The sequence below is a fragment of the Neovison vison genome, chromosome 11 (genome assembly GCF_020171115.1).
Source record: "Neovison vison isolate M4711 chromosome 11, ASM_NN_V1, whole genome shotgun sequence".
Lineage (NCBI taxonomy): Eukaryota > Metazoa > Chordata > Mammalia > Carnivora > Mustelidae > Neogale > Neogale vison.
Window position 1 is genome coordinate 119,714,219 of NC_058101.1, and position 25,223 is coordinate 119,739,441.

The 25,223-nt window shown below is 40.4% G+C and overlaps 1 protein-coding gene across 1 annotated transcript in view; it reads left to right on the top strand.

Moving 5' to 3' along the window:
• The first annotated feature begins 734 nt into the window (after positions 1 to 734).
• SPARCL1 (SPARC like 1) overlaps positions 735 to 25,223 on the top strand; it is a 48,719-nt gene continuing 24,230 nt past the window's right edge. Inside the window, exon 1 of the mRNA XM_044224558.1 lies at positions 735 to 1,094. The gene's annotated coding sequence lies outside the window, so the exon portion shown is untranslated. The remainder of the gene's footprint in view (positions 1,095 to 25,223) is intronic.

Here is a 25,223-nt window from a genome sequence, read left to right on the forward strand (position 1 = left end):
TCAAAAATAAATGGGTAGGGAAGCCTGGGTGGCTCGGTGGGTTAAAGTCTCTGCCTTCGGCTCAGGTCATGATCCCAGGTCCTGGGATCGAGCCTCACATCGGTCCCTCTGCTCGGCAGAGAGCCTGCTTCCTCCTCTCTCTCTGCCTGCCTCTCTGCCTACTTGTGATCTCTGTCTGTCAAATAAATAAAATTTTTTAAAAAATGGGTAACTCTAGTCTATTTCATGAGAAAACTTCATCTCCTAAACCAGTCCTTGTACAGAGGGTTTTAGTAAAGAGTCGTGTTGGGGGAATAATGATGCATGAACCGCACCATTTCTGAATTGGCATCCAAGTGATGTATAATATGAATAAGTGATGCTTCATCTATCCAGAAGTTTCTGAAGGTCGTTTAAAGAAAATTGAAAGTATCTGAGGTATCCCGCTTCTATTAAAACTGAGACTGTATTCGTGAGAACAGTTTCCAATTAAGCAGTGTAAAAATGCATCTGCTCTAATTATTCTTCTCCCCTTCCCCTACCCCCACCCCCCAATTTCCTTTAAGAAGAAATAACAGCAGAGTTTCTTTTCAAAGTCTTAAAATAAAAATCCCCAAAAAAGGGATCCTGTTTGCTCTTAGAGTTGTTTGAAAAAGGAAAAAAAATGCATAAAGAGCCACGTGCTTCTGTTCTGGCCAAGTTATTAGCCTCTGAGAACAAGAGCTAGAGGAGAGGACTGTTAACCCCATCCTCTCAGGGGGATGAGCTCGTTCCCGGTTGGCTTGCACAGCCTGGAAAGCTCCTCGCGCCCTCCGAGAGGCCAGCCTGCCAGAGAACTGCAGGAATCTGCAACAAAAACGGTGACAGCCTGAAACACACCCGCTGCCAACCTCCACATTTGTCTGTCACCTCAGACCCCAACTAGTTGACAGAGCAGCAGAATTTCAACTCCAACAGACTCAGTGTGCTTCTGGGAAGAGAAGCAGAGCTAACGAGAGAAGAGATTTTTTAAAGAGTTGGGCTATTTATCGAACTTTTACTTCCAGGCTGTGTGCAAAGAGGAGATTCAAGTCCAATTTTACATGAAGGCTCTGGGTCCAGTCACATCCCTGAAGGTAAATTTTTATAAGTTTACTGTATCATCTCATTGCACTTGCTATACTAATTTGTATGATCTGATGAAGATGTCTAAAATTTTTTTCCTAGTACAAAGCCATTTATTTACCAAAAAAACCACAAAAATCCTTTTGTGTGATTTACAGAAAAGCTAAATAGGCATGTTTAACTCTCATATTCATGTTTCCTTTTCTTCTCCAAGATTAAATAGTAAATTGTAATAAATGATGGTTTTTAATGTCACCCACAAACACAAATGTAGAACCATTGCTGGTCACATTAGCATTCAGATCTTGATGACGTCTGAATCTGGGAATGGGTTTTGTAGAAATATTTTGCTAAATATATTAAATAAATCATAAGGGATGTGGTTTCTTTTAAACTTTCAAATCAAAGTGTTTTCCATGTTTAAATTACCTGAAATTATTTCATCACCGTTGTCCTAGTCTGTACCTAATAGCAATGTAGAAATGGAACATTTTCCTTTTCCAAAAGGTAGGAAAATTCCTATCCTACTATGATCTTTGATTATTTTTTAATTATTATGACTATTATTCATTTCTTAACTCCCTTTTATACTTTTACAACTAATTATCTCTTGTCTCCTTCTACCATTTTTTAAAGATGCACACACATAAAATTTTTCTAATTCGTAATGATGTCTTATTTGGGGAGGGAGAGGGGAGCGAGGGGAGCCGAAGAGCTAAGGAGATTCTGGTAAGTCCTCTAGCGTGAGGTACTGTCATTTCTGGCTCTGTTGAAATGAAAAGCAATAATGCAAGTCACGCTCACTCATTCTCCCAGGTATTAGAGTCCCCCTGCAGGAGAAAACCATGCTTTCAACTGCAGATTGATGCTGCTGATACTCTAACCAAGAGGTACTGCGGAAAGAGTATCTCTTTTGCACTGCCTTTAATCTGCAAAGAGGTTAAGTATGTCACCTTGGCATTGTATCTGAGCTTTCTTCTGGCCCACAGCCTAAGTACACGGAATAGAAATGTTCACTCAGTCCAACTCAGCAGAAATCTTTTTTTTTTTTTAATTCTCCCCTTTCTCTTGGATGCCAACCTTTTTTCAGTTCAGAGCTTATTCACCTAAACTTTGATGGTAATGACTACTGTTAACGTTGACTATTTAAAAAAAAAAAAGACAGTCTCCTTAGGAAAGACTTAAGTTTATATTTCTGTTCATTCAGCAAGACCTAGCAAAGCAGAGCAGTCTATTTCATCCACTTATTGTCCAGTTAACCAAAAGAATACATACGTGTTATTAATGAATCTTGCCCTTTTCTTTCTTTTATGGAATTTCTGTACAGCCATTCAGCAGTTACTGAGGCTTCTTTTCCAGGTCTGTTGGGATTCAGTTCCCAGTCTTCCTCATGTGCAGCTCCACTTATCAACTACGTAAAAAAACAGTGATAATGGAAATGAAGGGCGATGTTTCTAGACAATGCCGAACACTATTCATTTCATTTCCTCTTGACAGCTTGTCATTTTTATTCCATTAATTTGTAACAGTACACAAGCATTGCTATTCAAGTTTAGCACAATTTCCAGAATGTATTAGGAATCATTTTCCACCAAAAAGAACAAAAACAACTACAGTTTTCCCTCCACATATCCTTCTGGAACAACCTTCAGTGAAGGAGAAAGGGGCCCCTTAAACCGAGAGGAACTTCCGCAGTTGGCCTGCCAGTCCAAGAGATGCCTGGCGAAGCTGGGGTGTCTGGCTCATACAGGCCCACCGGGCATCTTCCACCAAAGGCTCAGCTTGCAGTGGTAGTACCAGCTGGGGCCAGCCCGGTTTTTGTCTTGGGCACCGAAAGATGGACAGAATTCTGGGGAACAGAGTGTGGGGTCTTGACTGACTATAGGGACATGGTTTAATAAAGTGAGTCAGATCGGGGCTCTGGAAACATACAGACCTGGTTTCCATCTGGGCTTTGCTAGGCCCTGTGACTTCGGGCAAATGAATCTTTGAGCCTCAGGCTTCTCATTTGTGGAAATGAGGGTCATAAAATTAGTTGCCACCTCAGAGATCTGTGGTGACATTAAGTCAAGAAAACAGCTATGCCTGGTGCAATATGAAGTAATCAATCAGTCATAGCTAATAAGAACACACTACCCTATCTATAGGTCCCGAAGAGAACTCTGTAAGAAGGAAATTTACTGTAGGTTTTCCCTCAAGGTCTTTTACGGACTCATCTATTAAGCAAGTAGCAATAATAATACCCACAAATGTGGTTGTTGTGGGAATTAAATGAGGTATTTTTTAAATACTAAGTACAGCACCTGACAGAAGGGCATGCCAGGAGAAAGTGTTCAATTAGGCCCTTGAAGTGATTTTTCTGCTAACAAAATTGGGGATCAGGAAGGAAATATTCTTTGAATTCTCTTTTTTTACCCAAAGAAATACAAAAATAAATCTGACTCTGTTGTACTCCCCTGGGGTGTAGGGGCTCAATGTGAAGTATTTATTACTGTCTTTTACTCCTTCATCAATTAGTTGCTTCTTAATGGCCAGTCAAACGAAACCAAAGGGAGTTTTCTGTTTCAGAGTGCCATTAAGAGAGAGAGAGACGAAATGCTGCTTTGCAGTCAATTCTGCTTTGTTGGCCTAGTTGGACAGGGGAGAAGGCCCCCAATATTTCTCCTTTCTTATCTTTTCTAAAGGCGAGAATAGGGGTTTGGGCTTGTCCTGGGGTTATTTTTTCCCCTTTCTAACTGAAATTCAAATGAAAGGGTTTGGGTTTTGTTTTTTGTTATTGTAAACCTCTCCCCTATGCTCCTCGCATTGAAATGTCAGCTGCTTTTTCTGGCTACATGTAGCAGGAGCAGCCTGTCGTCATAGCAATGAAAGGGTATAGAGAGACTTGAGTTTCATGACCCAGTCTGTGAAATAACTCTTAGTTGGCTCTAAAATCCTTCTTTAGAAAAGAAGTCTCCAGTCCTGGCTTGTTTCCTTCCTATTATGCAACCCACTTATGTACACCAATTGCAGGAGCTAAATGTTTCCTTTAGAAGAGTCAATGAATCGATGCTAAGAAAATGAACAAGAAAGCTACCGAAACAGTGACCAGTTTCCTCTGGAGTGCAGGGGGAAAAACAAATGGGAAGGCAAAGGAAGAAAGAAATAACCTCCCTTCCTAGCACACACTGCACAGCCAGAATAAATCCATTTTCCTAGTTCCCACTGGCTCCTCCCATCTTCACGACACACCACAGCAGAATGGTTATCCGGGAGAATCCTGGGGCAGCCTGCCTGGGCTCATGCCTGGCACTCTAGTCTTCTATCCCTTGCCTCTGTCTTCTCAACCGTAAAACAGAGCTAATAATAGTCATAAAACTGTTGTGGGACTCGAATGAGGTTGTGCTTGTAAGGCTCTTATTCCAGGGCTTGACCAGTGGTCAAGGTTGACTACTGGGCTTCCAGGCTTCAATTTCCCCTGTTTGTTAAAGGAGCATAACAGCAATTCATAAGACTGCTGAAGGATTAACTGAAAGAATGGGTGTAAGTGCTCAGTAAGTCGTAGTTCTTTTAATACTTTTCATCGCTGTGTCTAACTCTGAGAGCAATAGCTTTTTTCCAACTCGGAAATTCCCAATGAGTAACTGTAATGAACACAGCCCTCAGAATTATCATCATATAGATGTGAACCACTGAATGCCCGAAGAGGAAAAAAAAAGAAAGAAGGGTTCTTACATTTATAAAGAATAAAGAAAATTCTCATTCTGAGTAGCAGTAGAATAAAAGGTTATTAAAATATCTTAGCTTTTATTAAGATGCTTTATATTAAAATTTCTGTTTTAGTTTCTCCAGTGTTGTCCATGCCATGCAATTATGTAAACAAGTAATCTTTTGTCTCAGACAATTCCTGTATTCAATGTTCCGTACCACGAGAAGTGCCAGAGGCGCTGCTGCAGGAGTGAGTCGAGAGAGAGGCTGTGCTCTGGTGGCTCTTACTGTGTGGGTAGGGAGACTGTCATTCAACAAATCATCACATTAATAAAAGTGCTTATGCCCAAGTGCTTGTGCACAAGGTGACCTCAAATACAAAGCCAGCTTTATTTTTCTAATGAACAGATCCTCAGCCAAAGGCCTAAATGCACGAAGGATCTAAATGCACAAATGGAGGGACGCCTGGGTGGCTCAGTTGGTTAAGCAGCTGCCTTCGGCTCAGGTCATGATCCCAGTGTCCTGGGATCGAGTCCCACATCGGGCTCTTTGCTCAACGGGGAGCCTGCTTCTCCCTCTGCCTCTGCCTGCCTCTCTATCTGCCTGTGCTCGCTCTCTCGCCCTCTCTCTCTGACAAATAAATAAATAAAATCTTTAAAAAATAAAATAAAATAAAATAAATGCACGAATGGAGAGCATGTTGTAATGTATACTTAAGATGCCTAAGATGTACTCACTGAACCCACTCTGTAATTTTCTAATACAGACTAGTGCATCATCAGTTTTCTGCAAGTTGTTTATAACACACTTCTCAAAAATCTGCCAATGCTGCAAATTGGATCCCCAAGCATGAATTCTTTCTATGGTAATGGTCTCTATGTGTTAATTACTTTATTGCTTTTCCCAGCCCTCTTTCAAGTGTTGTGGGAAAGATCTTAGGGTTGAAGCCAAGGGCCAAGAAAGAATTCTTGAGGCATCTTCAGTGCAAAAAGCTGGTTTTATTAAAGCACGGGGACAGGACCTTGGGCAGAAAGAGCTGCAGTGGGGTCATGACTAGTGGCTGATTATTATATACTTTCAGGTTGGGAGGGGCTTAAGGATAACACAAGCCTCCAAGGTATTTTGAAAACAAGGTATCCAGGACCTTGAGGGGGCCAGCTATTATTAGGAAAAGGTCATTTATTACTGTTTAGTAAAAACAAAGTCTCAGTCATGAGACCCTTCAGATGCATATCGGTGGGTCCATATGCTTTGAGTATGATTGCCAACATGTATCTTGAAGAGGAGAGATAAAGGAAGTTTCCAAAGGAATTTTTATATGTTAAAGTAGACTTACAGGATCCTGGGGGGGTCAGGCTAAGATTGCCTTTTGTCCTTACCAAAGTGTTACATTGAAGCAGTTGAGTTCCTACAGCAATGTCACTTCTGCCTGTTTCAAGGACTTGTCAATGGGCTGTAAGAAGTAAAGAAATTTAATTTCTCTTTTGCCTTTGTTTCCCACATCAGAAGTACTTATTTGAAACCACTTGAGTCTGTAAGGTGTGGTTTTCTAAAACTGCAGTTCTAACACTTGCAATAATGAAATCATACCTCAAGAATAATTACCACATCTGCTTGAAAGACCTTTATCTCCTTTTTTTATTGTGAAGATGACCGCCTTAAGCATGACAAAAATAAGCATTGCTTGAGATCATTTCAGGCTGTTTTCCTGAAATGGTACTTTGCTGTTCAAAATGAAGTCATTGAGACACTGGTCTTTAATGTGAGAGATCTCAGAAGCATTAGAATATAAGGCAAATCCCTCCTTTTCATAACATAATTCTGGGGGTGAAAAATTAACAGTATATTTGAATATGATATATATATATATATATATTATATGCTGGGCACCTGAGTGGCTCAGTGGGTTAAGCCTCTGCCTTTGGCTCAGGTCATGATCCTGAAGTCCTGGGATCGAGCCCCACATGGGGCTCTCTGCCCAGCAGGGATCCTGCTTCCCCCTCTCTCTCTGCCTGCCTCTTGCCTACTTGTGTTCTCTCTCTCTATAAATAAATAAATAAAATCTTTAAAAAAAAAAATTATGTGCTGAAATAAGTGTTAAGAGGACAAAGCACCTTTGTTCTAAGAAAGTATGTCAGCAGCCTGACCCCTGCAGAAGGTCAGTGATGGCTTTCCCTGATCTAAAGCTAAATGGGTGTTACTCTCTGGTGTCTCTGTGTGTGCTCGTATGCCCCTCTATGTGTGTGTGTTGGGTGGTAGTGTTGGGATGAGTGGGAGCTGGCAAGAGAATTCTGTGATACCTTGGACAAATACCCTGTAGCAAGGAGGATCATGGGCTATTTGAGGAACAGAGAGAAGGCCAGCTCCTGTGAGAGCAAAGAGTAGAACAATGGGAAATGCAAATCCTAAGCAACTCTCCTCATGATGCCCTCTTCCCTGAGCACTAAATGTTTTTCCCCCTGCTTGATTCATGTTTAATGCATATCTTTACCATCTCTGTCAAATTCTGGTTAGACTCAATGCCCCAACTGGCATTAACCATGTTTAACCCTCACTTGGCCCCACACGGTAGTAGATTGGGTTAGGAAGAATGACAGCCAGTTGAAAGTCAGAGCTCCAGAAAATCTGTATCATTCACAGGGCTGGGGCACCTTGATGCAGACGGTGACTCAGCAGAGAACTCAAAATAGAAGAGAATCTTTTTTTTTAATCCTTCAGATAACTGTAACGTCAAGCTACAGAGCTCTCCCAAGAGACTCATTAATACCTTAAAAGCCCTGAAACATCAGCGGTAACTCTGGATCAGGTAACCATATGCACATGTCAGCCAAAATGACTGAAGGGTAACTGAAGGGTAACTGAAGGGTGACTGAAGGGTTTCCTCTCTAATAACAAAGCCTTTGGCTATCTTATAAAGACTGAGTGAAGGAAAGGGGTCCATTCGAGTTTGATTATGAAATACCTAGGATAATCATTTTGTTTGCTACATTTCCCTGAAAGGAAATTCTTCTATTTTTTTTTTAATTTTATTTATTTGACACAGAGAGAGTGATCACAAGTAGGCAGAGAGAATGGGGGGAGGAAGCAGGCTCCCTGCGGAGCAGAGAGCCCGACGCGGGGCTCGATCCCAGGACCCTGGGATCATGACGTGAGCCGAAGGCAGAGGCTTTAACCCACTGAGCCACCCAGGTGCCCCTTCCATAGTTTTAATAATTACTAAAAATAGGAGCCTACAGTTTTCCTCTGACATAAGTGAATTCAGCAGAAGATCTACCTGGCCTTATCTAGAAGCATGGATGTACATGGCCTAAGAAACAACATGCCAAGCGTAAGAAGAAAAACAAAATAGAGAAAACAGTCAAAGCAAACCTTTCTTTTTTCTAGGGTATATATGATGTGTCTTTCTCAGTTTGTTGGACTTTAGACAAGGTAAGATGAACAGATCAATAGTCATAATCTGCCTTGAAAACCAGTAATGTTGAAGGAAGGTTTTTTTAGTTTCCTTGGCCTCGGGTAAGGGGAAGGACCTGTAAGTTTGGCTGAAGCTGCCTGTGAAGGAACAAACATCCTGGGGGAATAGGGAAATAGGGGCAGCTCAGCTGCCTGGGGACTTCCAGGCAACATGAGGAAAATTCACTTCAAACAGTTAACTACCGGCACTAAAATTTCTAAGGAGTTATTTACATGGTCAGCAGAAGAGATAGAAAAGAGTAGATTCCAACCCTGTTCCTCCCTTAGAGGAATGGATAGCTTATGTACCCGTTCCTAGTGCAGTGGTCAGACAGCTTGTTACTGCTTAAGAGAAAAGAAAAGAGAAGGGAGATAGAGAGAAGAAGTATATAGTGACACAAGGAGTACCCAGTGGAGAGAGATGGTTCAAACAGGTAGATTTAAGCCACAAGAGAACACGCAGAACTTCAAAAATACAATTTATCTTTTTAAGTTTTTTTAAGTTTTAATTTAAATTAAATTAAATTTTAATTTAATTAGTGTATCAAATGAATCAATTGAACGAATGTCCTACCAAACTATAGAAACTGAAACTGAAATACAAAAGTCTACTCTGACCCAATCTTATTCTAATTTAAAGCTCTAGAAAATATCCTAGAAACTGAAATGCAGCCAGTCACAAATAAGAACCCAAAATGAATCAGAGGACCCAGAATACATTCGTTGGTTTGTGTAAGTTCAGTCCTAAATCTAGATGGAGAGTGACATTCTAGGGAGTACCAAACTTTAGGCTCCCTTCCCTTCTCTAAGAGACAGAAATTTCTGGATATCAGGAGCTAGAGAGACCAAGAGTCGGAGAGTTCCATTCAGAAGTATTTCTTAACAAAGCAGCATTCCAAGCCATATTTAGCTATCACATGCACTGCTTTCCACCCTCCATCTAAAGGACCAGGCATTGGCGTAGAGGCCAGAGCTGACATAGCTCCATCAATCTGGGGTGGCTGACACACCCATGACCTATTTTGCTGTGCCTTTCAGTCCAGTCCCTTTGGGCTCAGCTGGGCTACCTTCCCAGCCAGAGGAAAGGATACCCAGGGCCCTTTCCTTGTTTTTCCAGTGACAGAGCTTGTAGACCTGCTGAGAAATCTAATTACAACCTCCTTTCATGCTAAAATCCAATTACAACCTCTCCCAGGGTGAAAGCCAATCCTTTTGATACAAGAGGAAGCCAAACAAAGAGGCTTCAAGCTGGGGGTGTGCTTGTGTTCTGCCTTCTCTTAGGCAACTGTGCAGAAAGGTTGCAGTGACCTTCTTTTGCCTTGAGTAGGAATGGTGGTCATAATCTATCATGACTCCCATCCTCATAAAAAGGAAAAATATTTTTATATCTGATGCTGGAGTTTCTCAGGATTTTCTCAAGCATCCATAAGTTGGGCAAAGCAAATTGTGAGCCACTCTGCACACACAGATTTTTGATTCAGCAAGATGACTTTTTTAATTGAATTTGGAATATGTTAAGCAAGAAAAAAGTGAGTTATTAAGCCCAGTATCCTCCTATAATCTGTTCCTGATATCTTCAGTGTCCTGTGCCGCCCTTTCAGGTACCTGTTCTCTTGTGGATAATGAGAAACTGCAGTGCTGCTGGAAGAAGGGTCATCCCAAATTCTGAACCCTAAATAAGATAAACAGAGACAGTTCTCAAAATAGTAATTTGTGGGAATACATATTTTCCAACTACCTGGTTGGCATAAATCTGTAATTGCTGAAACAATAAAAATTTTAACCACGTTCTAATCAAGTATCTATCACTACTACAAATCACTGTAGTCATAGAATATGTATAAAATCTAGATTTGCAGCTTACCCCCCAAAAATGGGCAAAATTTTTAGAAGGAGCATCCAGTTATCTATTGGGTTTTTCATTAGATATGAGTGGAGCAATGGGGTTTTTTTTTTATAAGATAAAATTACTATAGGCTCACTTAAAAGTGCCCCATCTATAAAGTTAATATAAATATATAAACAAAGATAAGAGTCACCATTTAATGACTCTAAAATACCTCCAACAGGAAAACATTTTTTAAAGGTTTTATTTATTTATTTGACACAGAGAGAGAGATCACAAGTAGAGAGGCAGGCAGAGAGAGGGGGGAAGTAGGCTCCCTGCTGAGTGGAGAACCCAATGTGGGGCTCTATCCCAGTACCCTGAGATCATGACCTGAGCCGAAGGCAGTGGCTTAACCCACTGAGCCACCCAGGTGCCCCCAGGAAAACATTTTTACTATAGTTGACTCAACTTCAGTTACCTAATCTAAATAATATGATAGGGAGCCAGTAGCAAGGATGACTGAGATTTACAAAAGTCAGAATAATTGATGGTGATTGTAGGTCAATGAAAACCTGTGACTAGTTTTAAGACACCATGTTTGCTCAGACCTTCATGTTCTCTTAGCTCACTGGAATCATTTTTAACTCTCAAGCCATTAGTTCAGAGGGTCTCCTCAACGCGTTATTGGGAACCAAACAACTTGGAGCTAACTCTAAATCCATGCAGCATTCTGCTGGAGTTCAGTAGACTCGAAACACGAATGCTGAACCCTCTTCTTCTTTCCCTCTTCTTTCCCTCTCTTTTTTCCCTCTCTTTCTCTTCCCTGATCCCCAATGTCAGCACATTACAGTAACCTTTGAGGACCTCATAGTGGAGTGCAGGTTAAGCTCTTCCCAGGAAACTTTTCAGCAATTTCCTAAAATATAAGTAGGTAGATTTTGGAAGCTTTTGTTTTAAACTGGGAAAACTTCTTTTTTTTTTTTTTAAGATTTTATTATTTATTTGACAGACCGAGATCACAAGTAGACAGAGAGGCAGGCAGAGAGAGAGAGGAGGAAGCAGGCTCCCTGCTGAGCAGACAGCCTGATGCAGGACTCGATCCCAGGACCCTGGGACCATGACCTGAGCCAAAGGCAGAGGCTTTAACCTAACACTGAGCCACCCGGGCATCCCATAAACTGGGAAAACTTTTGATTTAAACTCCCAGTGATCTTAAAAAAAGGGGGGGGGGCGCCTGGGTGGCTCAGTGGGTTAAGCCGCTGCCTTCGGCTCAGGTCATGATCTCAGGGTTCTGGGATCGAGTCCCGCATTGGGCTCTCCGCTCAGCAGGGAGCCTGCTTCCTCCTCTCTCTCTCTGCCTGCCTCTCTGTCTACTTGTGATCTCGGTCTGTCAAATAAATAAATAAATAATCTTTAAAAAAAAAAAATACTGTGGATAGAAGAGCAGAAGTTTACTATAGTCTGAGCTCTGGATATGATTAACTTCTTTTCTTTTCCCACAAGGTGACAGACAATAGTCCATGCTTATTTTATGTTTGGTTCTTTGTTTTATTTTTCCCAAATCCTCGGTATTTGGATGGTGGCCAAATAAGGCCTGAGGCTGTAATCCTGGCTGGAGGTGGCTGAGTCACCTCACACTTCCCAGCATCTTGATAACAGGGCTAATATCTCTAAAGATCCATAGCATAGTTATTGATGTAGTATGTACATTTTAGTGCCATGAAGCTATTGAAAATAGTCATTGTCCAAAAAGAATTAACAGCAGACTCCCTTATATAGTGTTATTCATCCAAAATACAACTTCGTTTCAATGTGGCTAATTAGACTACTCTTTTTTTTTTAATTTTATTTATTTATTTGACAGAGAGGGATATCACAAGTAGGCAGAGAAGCAGGCAGAGAGGGAGGGAAGCAGGCTCCCCGCTGAGCAGAGAGCCTGATGCAGGCAGGGCTCCATCCCAGGACCCTGAGTTCATGACCTGAGCTGAAGGCAGAGGCTTAACCCACTGAGCCACCCAGGCACCCCTAAACTACTCTTGATTAGGCAATTTTCTACATATTCGGACTAACTACCACAAAACAGTGGTTTTAGAACAGATGTTTACAATGTTTAGTCAGCCTCAGTTAATGAATTGGATTTCCTTTGGCATAGGAAAGGACTACAAAATAGAGGAGGAAAGAACAGAGAGACTAATTTACTTCCTAAGGTTCCAGATTAATCCTGGTGTCCTAACATTCTGGAGATTGCATGAAAAGCAAAATGGGAGAGTACTTTAAAGTGGAAAAAAAAAGTCGTGTTCCAATACAAAATACTCCCAGAACTACCGGCCCATATTTCTTTCTAAAACTCTTCAATCCACCTTTCAAATCTTATGATTATATCAGCAGAACCATCTTTATTGAGTGCTAATCACATTTGAATACCTTGTAGCTTTAGATTCTTTCCAAAGATGAGGACTGCTATGTTCCATTTAAAAAGAAGAATGTGCCCCAGGTAAGGCACTACAGAGGAGGAGACACGTTCTCCTCTATCCTCTTATGTTCAGTGTTTGGGGCCTGCAAATTAAACTGACAAAAGACAGGTTAACAGGAGAAAAAGATTTATCTGTATGCAACCAGGAGCTGGCTCCTTAAACAGTTAAAGTTTAAGGCTTATATAGGCTTATACTTACTTAGTAGGAGAAAGGAATGAGTGGGGGAAGAAACAGCTTCTATGAAAGGACAAAACATTTCTTTAGGAAAGACAAATGGCTTTGTAGAACAAACTGGAGATAAGAGAGTTTGTGAAAATGTTCTATTATGTAAGTGGTTTTTCTTCTTCAGAGCCATAAAACTCTCCTGGAGAGGAATTTATGGTAGGTTTACTCTTGGTCTCTCTCCCAGGAGTAGAAGCTACCCTGAAGAGGGAATTTATGGCATTTCTCATTTCTCAGAAGGTTCTGCTTTTATTCAGATAAAGGAAGTTCCAAGAAGGCTTCTTTCTGCATCTGTTGAATCTCAAATGCCCTCAGCTTAAAATAATCTTCATACCAGCTCAAGGGTTCCAAGTGGGTCCCCGCGCAACTACTAGACCGACTTGAAACAGGGCAGCACGGGGAAGCAGGAGGCAGCTTCATTGGCAGAGGATCTGAAAATATTCAAAACCGTGAATCCTAAATTTTGAATCAAGTGTTGTTTGGTCAAGGTTCCAGCAAGGACATGATAGATCCAGGCAGAAAAACTGAATTTGGGGATTTGAGAGAATGTATTAAGGGACTATTTATCAGGTGTTGATGAAGTTCTAGAATATACGTGAAGTTCGGTGGGGTGAGGTCCAGAGCCGATGACCAAGAAAGAATTCTTGAGACATCTTTGGTGCAAAATGGTGGTTTATTAAAGCTCAGGGACAGGATCCGTGGGCAGGAAGAGCTGCTGCCCTGGGGTTAGGAGGGGTGGCAGGTTTGTAACGTGGGGCTGAAGGATGTAAGGAAAAGGGATGTTTCCACAGAACTTTCATATGCTAAAGAAGAAGTGCGGGTGGGTAGGGGGGGTGGGGGGTGGGAGGTTGGGGTACCAGGTGGTGGGTATTATAGAGGGCACAGATTGCATGGAGCACTGGGTGTGGTGAAAAAATAATGAATACTGTTTTTCTGAAAATAAATAAATTGAAAAAAAATTAAAAAAAAAAGAAGAAGACCTACAAGATACCGGATACCAGAGGCATTGCCATTGCCAAGGTCATTTTGCCCTCTAGCAAGGTATTAACATTAAGATGGGTGGTAAGATTCCTAAAGAATGTCACAGATGTCCCACCCAGGAGTGGGGATGGGGTCAGATTGGAGGGTGTCAGCTTTTGCTTTGTCCTCAATGGGCCTTCTGTTCCCTCATCAGTGTGAGCAGGGTATAGAGAAGCCACAGGGGTTCTGAGAACAGGCAAATAAGAACTAAGTTTGTACATGCCAGGGGAGGGAGCATTTTCTACACTCAGACAGAAAATGCTGCATAGAGAGGGTCACTGAGGGGAGATGTGACCTTCAAGAGAGGGACATAGTCACAGAGAGGGAGCTGAGAAAATGCACTCCTCCTTCCCTCACATTTCTCCCGCAGTGCACCCCACCTGCTGAACCCAACAGAAACCATCAGGCAAGAGAACCTGAAGATGTAATTCACACAGGCTCTGGGAAAGCTCAGGTTGGAGAAGGCTTGGAGAGTGAATGTAGAGTGGATCTGGAGGAGCAGATGGAAGGTTTCTAGATACTCAGTTGGGGGGAAATCTTTTCCCAGTATGGGAGAGGTAGAATTAACAGCTGTAGACCAGCTGTGTCCTCTCCTTCCTAGAATGAATCTTCTGGAGCTTCCCTTTGAAAGGCATGAATATGCCCAGGCTTTTCATCCTATTTTCAAAGAACTTCTCAAACCTCAGCCATAAGATTCATTAAGGTTGTTGTATCTGCTTCTTTCAGAGAAGGCAGTGTGTAGTGGTGCACCATTGGGAAAAGCCATTGTTTTCCCTGTTTAATGTGTTGGCCCTCACCAAGGCACATGAGAGACTTCAACCATGTGCTGAATCCTGGAGGGACTTCTGCTTGGAGTGAGTCCTTTCATTAGTGGTTCTCACAAACACTACTCATCAAAGCCCACCATTGTTCCCCAGCAGATCCCAACACCATGAGAATGAGGCTACTTGGAACTGTTCTTAGGTATGATTTGCTGTTTTTCTTAATCCTGGAAGAGAACTACCCCAGTGAATAGTTCTTGGTGCATTCACAGAGCTGAAAGCACTTGAAATTCCTCTCCCAGCTAGCAGAGCTTAACAACCGATTTACTCTGTTAACAAAAGAGAGACAATTTCCATTGAATCCAAAGAGGTTTTCTATTGTGCTTGTTGAGTTTAACCAATAAGGGAAAGTCAAATAAGAATAGAGCAGAAAGCTAAGAACCCGACATTCAGGGGAAAGAAATTCCAGGGAAGTAGGGAATGAAATAATTGGGGCTAGAGTTTGGGGGTGGGTTGTAGAGAAAAGAGCTAAAGGCAAAGAAAGAATAGGAGTAATATATCTGATCATATCATGGGCTAGGCTTCGAAGGTGAATTGTCATGCCAGTAACAACATGGAGCAAATCATTCAGGTATTATTAAGTCCTGCCACAGGCCTTCAGGGGTGCCATACTCAGGAGTAGATTCAGAATTTGTGAACCAGAAGTTTACTCTACGTATTGGGTCTTCTTTTTTATTTTTTTTTTAAAGATTTTATTTATTTGAGAGAGAGAGACAGTGAGAGAGAGCATGAGCGAGGAGAAGGTCAGAGAGCGAAGCAGACTCCCCATGGAGCCGGGAGCCTAATGCGGGAGTCGATCCCGGGACTCCGGGATCATGACCTGAGCCGAAGGCAGTCGTCCAACCAACTGAGCCACCCAGGCGTCCCAGGTCTTCTTTTTTAAAATAGAAAAATCAAAATTAGGTACAAGGCTTTGTAAGGAGCACATTCAAGTGGGGAACTTTAAAGCTTAAGCTTAAGTATATGTGAAAAATGAGGGGAGGAAAAAATAAATGTAAATATGAGAAAACCCTGCATGCACAGAGAAACAAGGAAATAAGAGACCAGATATCGTGATATGATTCCGCAAATAAAAATAAATATGGCCAAAATAATTTTTCACAGTACACCACTCTCAAACAGCTCCCAAAGCAAAGCATTTTTACTATACTTGATTCAACTTCAGTTACAGAATCATCTATGTAATATGATAGGAGCCGGTGGTATCACAGCCCAAATTTTACAAAAGTCAGAAGAACTGACCTTGTCTATATGTCAGTGAAAACCTGTAACTGGTTTTAAGACACCATGTTTGCAGGGTGCCTGGCTAGCTCACACAATGGAGCATGTGACTCTTGATCTTGGTGTTGTGAGTTAGAGCCCCACACTGGGTGCGGGGGTAACCTAAAAATAAATCTGTTTTTTTAAAAAAAATAAATAAATAAAGATACCATGTTTGCTTAGGTCTTCATGCTCTCTTAGCCCACTGGAATTTTTTTTTTTTAAGATTTTATTTATTTATTTGACAGAGAGATCACAAGTAGGCAGAGAGGCAGGCAGAGGGAGAGGGAGAAGCAGGCTCCCCGCTGAGCAGAGAGCCCGACTCGGGCCTTGATCCCAGGACTCGAGGATCATGACCTGAGGCAAAGGCAGAGGCTTTAACCCACTGAGCCACCCAGGCGCCCCTGGAATCATTTTTAACATGGGCCATGGTAGAAACTTTCAGAAGGGCTAGCAAATGCCTGAGGGCAAGAACAGAGCACTGCCTTCATGGGTCCATCATGTATAGTTGTGAAATGAGACCCAGTGAGATTAGTGAGTGGCGAGTGGTACGATCAGATGAGGAGCTCGCGGAGGAATGATGAAGAGGTGCGGAAACATAGCTGTCGCACAGTCTTGCCTAAGATAAGCCTGTGGGATCCTCTAAATATAATTAAAGTAATCCTTTAATTATTTGTTGTAGAAGAGGAAGAATGTACTAATTTCTTCCAAGCTGGAGAGAGAGAGAGAAATCTTTGAAAATGTCCCTGAGAAACAATTCCTTTTGAAATCTTGCATGTTTGTCATTCGTGACTGGGCACAGTGGCACAGAACTCCAGAAGCTCTCACTTGGATGGGTACTCTTTATGAAGTGGAGGTGAAGTGACAGGAATAACAGACGGTTCACAGGTGAAGTGCTTAGCATAATAGCTGGCATATAGTAAAATCTCAAAAAATACAGGACATTATATTACCTATTATGTATAACAGTTAATGATAAAAACCTACATTTTCAATAAAGCTATAGTTAGGTGAATAAGTCAAAATTCCAAAGCTTCTTATGAGCTAAACTCCAGAGTCCTAGAACATCACTGCTACCTCAGTCCTTTGGTGAAGTAACTAAAGCCAATCCGATTCAAGTGGCAGAGAATTAGACCTCTCAATAGGAGGGACAGCAGACAACTGACAGCTATCTTTACCATCCTGTAATGTTTATGTGTGTGAAATAAGAAATGTTAGAAGTTGTCTCAAGACAGCTACCCATGCAAGTTAGAATAGAGTTGACATTCGTGGATGTTTGGTTCTTAAAGGGGAGACCTGTTTCCGTCATACCAAATGTTTCATCTAGATGTTTGTTTTGATGCAACATGGGCTATCCAGTAGAAGAATTTCAGGCATTTGAAATTTCAAATCCTAGGTTTCCCCCGAAAGGCCACTCCTATAAAATTCAGTCTAGCTGTCATCTTTTAAAATTCCAGATGAGGTTCTCATGAAAGTTTGATAATGAGACACTCTGTTTCTAACAGAAGGAAAAGATTCTCCTCAAAGTTCTCCACCATCTCTCATCCCTAACCTCTCTAGGCTCACAAAAAGAAAGAGTGGTGCAAAGAAAAAAACTCAAAAGGGATGAATTAAAGTCTCTGCAAAGTATTGATTGGACTTATTAAGCCATTTTTGCTTTATGAATGTTTCAAAGAAATGATATCCTTCATTTCATTTGTACAGGTCAAGTCACCAAAGGACTATATGATCACATTTGAGTCTCAAAACAACCCTAGAAGATAAATAGGAGAGGTACTATATTTTTTCTGTTTTGTAGATAAATCAGTGACTTGACAAAAAGTCTCTTGGCTGGCAAAGGCAGCTCAGTTCTGGAACTCAGATCTTCCAACTCAGTACCAAGTGTTCTCTCGGCTATGCCGATGGCTCTAAATAGACACACAAATTTTGGGCAAAATAACATTATCTAATTTCACATCAACTCTCCATATTTAAGTCCCTAGACTAATAACTTTGTATTCAAAAATTTGTTTTATTTCTGCATTTTTCACCAAGAGTTGTATTTGTTCTTTTTACAAAAAACAATTTGCATTTCGTAGAGCACACATACCAAATCTGAATGTCTCAAAATATATGACTTTTTACTGATCTAAGATTAAATGGTATTCGTCATGCTTAGCAAGGACATCATGGTTTCATTTTCAAAGTACTTTGCAAGCATCAGCTAATTAAGCCTCCCTGTCATCTTCAGTATGACAGTTGTTTTCAAAATATCTCTCATTTCCCAGGAAAGTTCTCCGCTCTGTCTTCTTTATACAAATCAGCACATTTGTTCAGTTCTTAAAATAAGCCAAAGGCTGTGAAATTATTTTGATCAGTGTGTGGCAAATACAATTAGCTCAGTAAGGAAAAATGCCCAGTGACTGGTCTGAAGGACAAAATGGCACACAAGCACAAGAACTCAAAGCCTTCTACATTCTGAACACTAGATTGTTCCACGAAGTCTAGTCTTTAAAAGTATAACACAGTCATCTGCTTTATAAGTGAAAATTTGAGGTGGTTTCCCACTTGGGTCATTCTAAATGACACAGTCATATTCTGTCTTTAAATTTTGTCTTTTATTTCAGGATGAAAATAAACAGAACTAAAAAAATGGAACTAAAAAATAGTTCCATTCTAGACACAGTAAATAATCAGGGACCATATAGGAAATATTGGGTTGACTCTCCAAAAGCCTGCACAACTAGTCACCATAGGTCATGTGACAAACCCTGTACTTATTTCATGTCTTAGTACGTCTTCCCACAGCTATGCCAGGATTCTCAGCATTGTAGTAGCTCCTTTGGGCTAAGAACAATGAGAAAATACCTCTTACCTGAGACCAGAAAGACATTAATTCAGGAATATCCTTATCTCCTAAGTATGGATTCGATGCATGTAGAAAACTAGAATTTACTTGTGTGGAATAGAGGACATGTCTATTTGAGTTTTTTTTTTTTTTTTTTAAGATTTTATTTTATTTATTTGAGAGAGAGAGACAGTGAGAGAGAGCATGAGCGAGGAGAAGGTCAGAGGGAGAAGCAGACTCCCCATGGAGCTGGGAGCCCGATGTGGGACTCGATCCCGGGACTCCAGGATCACGCCCTGAGCCGGAGGCAGTCGTTTAACCAACTGCGCCACCCAGGCGTCCCTATTTGAGTTTATTTTTAAAGAGTGAACTGCAAGTAGAAATGTTCCAAAACCAAGACACCCAGGAAGCTTGAGGTCACCAAGGGGAGGAAGACCTGGAAGGATGGAGGGAAGAAGGAAAGGAACATTAAAGATTCATTTTCTTTATAACACAATTAATACAAGACATAAATGACTATGACGGTAATATTGATGAGATGCACCAGGCAGAATGATGGAAATAACAATCAGTCACATGTATATGTTACTTCAGAGTTCGCAAAGAGCTTCTCCACCTCAGCAGCTCCCTCTGACAATGCAAGGAATTATTATTTGCATTCTGTACATGAAGTTTGGAGAGATGAAGTAATTTGCTCAGAGTAATATTTAGTACTTGACAGAGCCAGACAGACGGCTAGACTTGACAAAGCCAGAATCTCTGATTTCTAATCTGCAGCTTGTTCTGAAGCCATGGGAGAATGTTGGATTCTGAGTCCAAAGTACTGCATTCTAATCCTTGCTCACTTCTTAGACTTGCGCATTTAGCCAAGTAATTTAGATTCTTCAGGCTTCCATCTCTTTATCGTCAAATGTTGTCTACCTCCTTTCTTTATTGGATCAAATGAGACCACATACAAGAAAGTTTTTTATAACTGTGAAATGTTATATAAATGTAAAAAGAGGTATAACTAAGTGCAACTTAATGAATTCCTGGGGCCTTGCCTCAACATATCCTTATTGTTAAGCTTTCTTTCCTTTTGTCTGAAAGAACAAAGAATTCCTCTTCTCTTCAGAGTTAAACCTAACACCTGTGCTTTAATAATAGACCAGCAAATATTTAACAAATTCTATCATCTTCCTTCATCTTCATCATCATTGTACAGATAAACAATGAGCATCAAAAAGCTAAATATTTTATCCAAGATTGTGCAAATTAAGTGGTAGAGCTCTGAATCAGACCTTTGTCTTTAAACACTGTACATGCAATGTTGCCTTCACAATGACTCAGGCAACTTCTCTGTTTTCGGCCTATTTCAGTTATCTATGCATAACTGAAATCTACCCCAAATTTGGGGTGGTTGCATAACAGTGATGCATAACAATCCACCCCAAAATTAAATGGCTTAAAACCAATCCCCTTATTTTCACTAGATTTTGCAATTTGAACAGGACTCACCTGGGTAGTTCTTCTGGTGATTTTTGTCTAAAGTCACTCACGTGGCTCCAGCAAGCTGGGAACTCAGCTGAAGCTGAACCATCCAAGATCATCTTTCATTTCCCAGACTTCTATGTGGCCACTGATTGGACTTATTAAGCCATTTTTGCTTTATGAATGTTTCAAAAAAATGATATCCTTCATTTCATTTGTACAGGTGAAATTACCAAATGACTATATGATCACATTTGAGTCTCAAAACAACCCTAGAAGATAAATAGGAGAGGTACTATATTTTTTTCTGTTTTATAGATAAAGAAATCAGTGACTATGACAAAATCACACCTGATTCAGAGATCCCAGCTAGTCTCTAGTCCAAATTTTCTTACAACATGGTGAATGGCTTTCATAGGAAGACAAATCCCAATATGTAAGCGCCTACTAAGCTTCTGCTGGCATCATGCCTGATATTGTTCCATTAGCCAAAGCAAGTCATAAGACCAAGGCCAAAGTCACAGGGAATAAGGCCCAAAAGTTGTAGTTCACTAGGGTTATCATTGTTTATCACATCTCCTCCCTCTTTATCTTCTCATTCATTAGTTACGCTTTCCCTTCAGCACAGAAGATACTTTAATGACCACATTTTAATACAAATAAAAATTTCCAGTGACCACACATTCCCATTTAGCTACCATCTTACATTCCTCTCATAGTCAACTACCTTAAGTGAGTGGTCTACTTTCATTGTCTTCATTCCTTCTTCTACTCCCCAGTCACTGCAGACTGGCCCACGCCAACACCATTTCATCAAATCTACTCCTTCAATTCTCCAATAACCTCTGTATTTCCAAAGGCAGTGGATAATTCACTGGCCTCGTTTACTCTGACCTTTCTGTAACATTTAACACTTTCTTATGTGACTCTTTTCTCTGATCCTTTGTATCTTTAGCTTTTCTCATCCTCTAATGGCACTAAATGGTCTTCATTCACCAGGGTTGTAGCTCCTGCTCTCTGCCCTACTCACTATATAGCTTCTCATGCTAATAGCAGTCAAAACTATCTTTAGCCCCAAACTCTGTGCTTATCCCTAGACCTGTTTATCCAAGTATGTCACTACTCAAATGCAATGAATTTAAAACTAATTTATCATCTTTCTTCTAAAATCATATCTTCCTGTTATAATCCCTTATCTTGGTGATGAATGCCACCATTTACCCAGCTGCCCAAATTAGAATTGTGACAAACCAAGACTCTTCCTTTTCTTCTTCCAACAGTATCCAATTGGTCATTAACTCTTCTTTGTTCTGACTTTAAATAGTTCTCAGAACTATCCAGTGGTAAATGTTTAACAATCAGCATTGGACAGGATGGTCTGGGGCTATTGGGGTTGTTGGGTAGCATTATCTGATTTCAAATGCCTTTTATCCCTATTTCTGTTGCATTATGTATACATCACATTATATTAAATCAAATCATTGATTTACTTGACCTCCTTCTTTTCCATTCTTCAGATAGGAACCATGTGGCCCTGTGCTTAGGTAGTGTCTAGTAAGCACTTAATAAATGGATAAAAGAGTGAAAGAGTGATGTACTCCCTGGCCAACGTGACACGTTTCTTCTTGATCCATTCAGCTGCACTCCATTTAAGAAAACAAAGGGAATTATGTAAGATAATATGATCAAGTTAAAGGGAATTTTTTTTCTCAAATTTAATGAACTATACACATTGCTCTAAGAACTAAAATCAAGGGAAATTAGTCTTGAAACCCACAATACTGGTGCTGATTCTTCCTTGCTCTTTATGTTGCTACCATTTATAAGAAAATGTAGTAACAGTCTCTTAGCCTCATTTCATTGTTATTTGTGATGAATGTAGGCAAGAGTCCTGCATCCTGCAGCCCTGCTCGGCTGTCATCTAAAATTAACCATCACACATGTTATCCCCATTCTAGATAGGGACTCTGAGGCTCAGAGGGTTAAGTAATTTGCTAAAGATGACATAGATGGCAGCTGCGGGACCAAATTCAAATACACATCTTTCTAACCCCAAAGCACCATTCTCCTTGTACTAAACTGATAGTTCTCCATAAGGGCAATTTTATCCTCCAGGGGATATCTCGCAATATCTGGAGACATTTTTGGTGTCATAACTGGTGGGGGATGAGGGACTTGCTATGAAATCTAATGGGTAGAAGTCTCACAGTTGCTGCTAAACATCCTACACGCAGAAGAATGCTAAACATTCTACATACTACAAAGAATCACCCACCCAGAAATGTTCATAGTGCCAAGATAAAGAAAGCCGGCACTAAATTATATTATTTTGTATTTTTACCATTTCCTACTGCTAGTAGAATAGTAATATGCTGATCTAAAATATAAATTACTGTAGTTCCATAAATCTAATAAATACTGGCTAACTGAATGAATGAATGTTAAATTTTGAATATAGGGGAAGGAAACTGCATTTTTCAATGACTTTTCACATTAGCATTCACTAAGAGCATAAAATATTTTAAATTATCATCAATAATAGAAATGGGAAATAGATACCACTTATGTGCTTGAAGCATTAAATACCACAATATAAAATGTTTCATTTTGATACTATAAAATCATACAATATATTTTCAATGGTATTAGTAGTTTAAGGAAAAGAGATAACAGCAGTTTGTGGTTCATGAGAGTCATAGAATTATCTCGTTTTAAATATCAGAGCTGAAGGATCATCAAGGTCACCTGCTTCATTGTTCATCACTTAAGAAAACTGTATCTAGGAAAGGGTAAGTGAGTTACCCAAGGTCTCTTGGCCAGTGAAGGACAGTGTTGGAACCAGAATTCAGTTCTCCTGACAGTTACATGCTTTTTTCATTCCAAAGTATTTTTTCAATATTCCTGAAGTGTTAGAATCTGGGGTGTGGGGTGTTGCTGCATATTTTCATTTAAACATGCACTTCATCCAAAGGAAATTGAATTTCTATGTTTTTGCCTTGTTTAGACAATAAAAAGCATTATTGAAAGGGATTTTTGATATCAAATAACCCAACCAACATTCTATGATTAGACTTTTTCCTCAACATAGAAAAATATATTTGCTGTGTATGCAAAATGTTAAACCTTACGATATTGGAGCTCTTTTTTTTTTTTTAAGATTTCATTTATTTATTTGACAGAGAGAGATCACAAGTAGGCAGAGAGGCAGGCAGAGAGAGAGGAGGAAGGAGGCTCCCTGCCGAGCAGAGAGCCTGATGCAGGACTCAGTCCCAGGACCCTGAGATCATGACCCAAGCCGAAGGCAGCGGCTTAACCCACTAAGCCACCCAGGCACCCTTGGAGCTCTTTATTTAAAAGTTTAAAGTGAATTCTCAACTTGTTCCCATACTGGCTTAGGGTTTTTTTTCCTCCTTCCATGCATCTTTGTATAAGAGGTAAATGGAGATCTTGATTTGCAAAGGAGCTGGGAAAGCACCAGCACAGGAGCCGGGAAAGCTGGGTTCCAGTTTTCTTTCTTAACAGCTCTCTGGCCTCCAGCATGTCCTGTCACAGCCTTTCTAGCCCCGTTCGTCATCTCCCACAACATGAGGTTATTGCAAAGGTTGAAGAAGATACTCTCCCATTTGTAAATCTGTTTGGTAAACCCAGAGCACTTTGATAATATAAACTTCCAGTATTTGTTATTCATCATTACTAGTTCTAAATAATGTTTATTTAAGGATATAAACAGAACACACATTCCTCTGTTAGTACTCTGAATTCCTGAAGTTATGGACAGTCATTTTCAGAGGGGTCCTTTAGAGGAATTAAATTTAAGTCTCCAAGCTGAATACATACATGTTATTCTCATTAAAAATGGAACAGATTAATTTATTTGAGGTGATATAAGGTTACAAGTGATTTATGTTTTCCCCCACACTCAATCTTTAATCTCCATTCTTCCAACACACTATTCCCTAGTTGGAATAATGGGATAGGTGAAAAGTGTGTTCTTATTTTTTCTAACATGTTAAGGAAGTTTGTCCAACCACCTGTAGGCTCCTTTTCTTTAATAAAAACTTTATTTGCTAATGAAGTTAGAACCAAAGCCCTTAGTAATTCGTATTGTCCTAGAAATAGTAGTAGCAGCAGCAGCAGCAGTGGTAGTAACACAGATATAAATCAGATGAAGATATAGAAATCATCTATTCATTAGATAGTACAGATGAAACATATGCATATATTGGCACTCTGCTAAAATTCCAGTATAATGATAGGAAAGGAAAAATAATAATATAAGCCCACAATGACAAAGAAAAAAAGAGAGGGTGACATGATAAAAGATATTGGCAAATTTTTGGAATTTAGCAAGCAATTGGAAGAACAGGGAAAGCTTAAATCTAAGGATGTTCAGAGAAGGGTGCCATAAACCAATAAGCCAGTTCCCACTGCAGAACTCAAAAAAGTTTCAAAATTGGAGGTACCAGGTCATTTGGAAGTTGAGGCAAGGGTAGAAGCTGAAATCAGGGGGATTGGTTGAAAGCTTCTCAGATAAACTGATGCCAGTTCTTGCTCATGCTGGTAATTGACAGAGGACTCCCCATTTCACCCTAAACAGGAAAGAGAAGGTTATTCTCTGATCCTGGGCTTTAGAGAGGCACCATGGAGGGTGGGATGTGATGCCACACAGAAATCTGGGGACTAAGTGAGAGTCTGTGTATGCCCTGAGAGATTTCCAGTCCCTTCACTCCTTCATCTCACCGCATGGAGCAACCAGGCTTTTACCCCACCCTATGGGGTAGGAAGTATGAAGATCTTCCCTGGCTGGGGGGGGGAGCTCCCCAAGGAAAAAAACCTAACAATGACATCAAGGGCATCGCATCAAAAGTGTTGGGTTACTGTCTGAGACCCTCCATGGTAGCTCTCCAAAATGACAAGCCCTGACTGTGAAACGTCGAATTGGCTTTTTAGTGACTTGCTACTAAATATTACCATACAACCAAGACATTGCACATTCAAGAAAAGCTTTCGACATAAAAATCAAAGACCAAAGTAAACCAGAAAAACAGGGATAATATGGAAACAGAAAATACAGGGTTCAG